Consider the following 3,345-nt stretch of genomic DNA (forward strand, 5'->3'; position numbering starts at 1 on the left):
AAAAATTATTTCAGAAATTTAGAAAAAATCAAATAGATATAATACAGCTCTAGTTACTAACATATAAATGATAACACATTAAAATTATCAATGATTTCTGAGATACATTTTTGAAGGTTGTAAGTATATTTTTTTTTCTTTTTTATTTATTTTTTAAAGTATTTTATTAAATTTTTAAATTGTTAGCATACTCATTCTTACAAATCCTGATATTTCTTCATTTTTTTTTTTTAAAAAAGGAGCCATGAAAAATGGCTTTTCACTTGATATCTTTTCTGCTTTACACAACATTCAGGTATATCATGTTTTTATGTATAGCAGACTTTCATTTCAATGTTTCGCTATTGCTATAGATATATAATTGCAACGTATATATGTGCTGTATATTGTTGTTTGTTAGAAATAGGAAGTTTAATGTGTTTTGCACTAATAGAGGATTCATATTACTCATATCTTAAAAGGTTAGATTGTCTTTCTATTAGATTCTAAGATGAATAAATACAGTTAAATATGTATGTGCCACTATACTTCACACAAAAGTATAACACTGAATGAATGTAAGAACAGCTGACAAATGAGCCAGTTTTCCTCTCCTCCTCTAGCTTCCTGCTTCTCCTTATAAACTGCACTTTTATACCAACAGAGAGGACTGAAATAGAGAGAATCGGAATTTATCCTCAGATCATGTGATATATTCTTTGGGTTAGATTAAAGAAAGCTTGATGGTAGAGCCCATAAAATTGGGTCAGGTTGTGGTTCAAATACTGACTTATAATCTACTGATAACTTTATTTAACCTCTTTGAAGTTCAGTTTCTTCATTTATGAAATGTTAATAATAAGAGCATACATTTCACAGTGTCATTTGGAGAAAGAAGTAAGGCAATGAATACAGAATGGTTAGTAGGGTTACTAAGTAGTTGAAATACATTAATTCATTGTTATTGGATAAAATATATGCTCCCTCCCAGGAATGTCTGTGATCTCTACCAGGTTCTTGAAATCTAATTCTAAAAGCAACAGTGTTAGTTTAAAAATCAACTCAGTGGTTAATTACATTTGCTTCATAGGAGAGCCCTAATTAATGAATAAGAAGAACTAGATCAGAAACCTACTCTGCCCCAAACTATGGGAAAAATCACTAAATCAAACCCCTTACCTGCATAAAGGAAATAATTTTATCCTCCCTACCTGTGTCATAAGTTCAATTCAATGCAGCAAATATTTATTGAATACCTTTTCTTTGCAAATTATAGGTTGTTGAGAAATAAAAAAAAACATAAAGTTCCTGGAAAATAAAATAACATTTGTTGACTACTTAGCAATATGCTGGATACTATTCTCAGAACTTTTTTTCCAGAACTTTTTATGACTTACTTGATCCTCATAAGACTCCTGTGAGGAAAAGATACTTTTATTGTGTGTATGTAAGAGAAACCCTAAATAGCTTGCCTAAGATCATATAGCTAGCAAAGGTCAGAGCTGTGTACTTCATATATGTATGTCTGAAAAAATACCTCACACTAAGATATAAATATATGTTACTAAGATAAGCATGAAGTAAATCCATTATCAAGTATGGAACAAATACATTGTATTAATCTTGCATAGAGATGGAAATATTTTTTTTTTTGAGATGGAAATATTTTTGTGTCATGGCAATTATCTATACTTGTCATCAAAGTGTAGTATTATCTCATGTTCTATACTATATCTGCTTTGCTATGGTTGCAACATTCTCATTACCTGAAGTTTCACAGAAGTTCTCACATTTCTACTTGTTTATCTTACCTAACCTGCTGAACTTTTATCTCTTTTTTTTCTCCCCTCAAAATTAAATTTATTTTCTGAGGAGGACATGATTACTTTCACTTCTTTGCTATTTTTATCAAATAACTGAATGTAGACATTAATTATTAATTTTTGATCTATTGGTTTATCTCTATTTTACTATGTCCCATAAGAATTGGTTTTTAATAATTTTTAACTATGACCCACATTAAGAATTACATTTTACATTTCAGTCCAGTTCAAACACACACACACACACACACACACACACACACACACACACACACACACAGTATTCTACCCATATAGAACAGTCTTTCTAACTACATGAATGCACTTCTGTGTTTTCTATTCTAATCTATTGTAATTTAATTTCTAAGTATTGTCCATGCCCCACTAAATCAATTTCATGATACACTAACAAGTTATAGCACATATTTTAAAAAAATACTGTGGGGCCGGCCCGGTGGCGCACTGGAGAGTGCGCCGCTTGGGAGTGCAGCAGCGCTCCTGCCGAGGGTTCGGATCCCATGGGGAGACCGGTTCCCACTCACTGGCTGAGCGCAGTGTGGGCGCAACACTGAGGGTTGCGATTCCGTTGCCGGTCCCCGGTACGGGTGCGACACCGAGGGTTGCGATCCCGTTACCAGTCAGTAAAAAAAGACAAAAAAAAAGGAAAAAAAAAATACTGTGAAAGAGTTTGCTTTCATAGATTACTACCTTGGAACCCTTTTCAGAAGATACTTTCCAGCATTTTCCATAAGCACACGGTCCTACTAGTTGATATAAATCCCAATTAACCAAGGTGCTTAATCCCTCAATGTCCATTAATTTTCTTCAATAATTACTGCTCATGCTTTTCTTTACATTTGATAACTTTAAAAGCAATCATGGTGTCTTCAATGTCCCAAACAAATACATGGGACATTGGGAAAAACCTGAGTTTTGAAATTGTACAAAACCAGTGGAACTGGTTTCAGATCTGGGCTGTTGCTCTTGCTTGCTATACAATATTAGGCATGATCATTGAGTCATGTGAACCACAGCTTTTTTCTTTCTCATTTAGTAGAGATTGTAATACCATATCAGAAGGTCATTGTACTAATCATATAATGAAAATGCAAAATTCCTGACACAAATTAGGATCACTTCAAATGACACCTAATATTGCTGCCAAATGTTGCCATCTCATCAAGAAACATGCTTCTCTTCAGTTACTTGTTTGACTTAAGTTATGTATTAATGCAAAAAATTATTACATATTTTCTTTCATATTTGTTTATATGGTTGAATAATTTATAGGTGCCTGTGGCTTTCTAATAATCATCTACCTGTCTGTCATATCAGAGTCATTTACTGATCACTTTACAAACATTGCAATTAAGTTCACTAAAAATAAAATATAGTGGCTAAGCATTAAAATCTTAAGATAATATACATTTTTGATGTTACTTCAAGCCTCTTCAACAAGCTTGTATAAGGGAATGTTTCCTTTAATTATAGCATTTGAGTGATTAATATAATTGAAAGTTTCTTTGTAATAGCAAGTTAAAAT

The 3,345-nt window shown here is 32.3% G+C and overlaps 1 protein-coding gene across 1 annotated transcript in view; it reads left to right on the top strand.

The window, feature by feature from the left end:
- The window catches only part of LOC103592982 (CUB and sushi domain-containing protein 3-like), a 69,251-nt gene that overhangs the window by 2,100 nt on the left and 63,806 nt on the right, over window positions 1-3,345 (top strand). The gene's annotated exons all lie outside the window — the stretch shown is intronic.

The sequence above is a fragment of the Galeopterus variegatus genome, unplaced genomic scaffold (genome assembly GCF_000696425.1).
Source record: "Galeopterus variegatus unplaced genomic scaffold, G_variegatus-3.0.2 Scaffold1253, whole genome shotgun sequence".
Taxonomy (NCBI): Eukaryota; Metazoa; Chordata; class Mammalia; order Dermoptera; family Cynocephalidae; genus Galeopterus; species Galeopterus variegatus.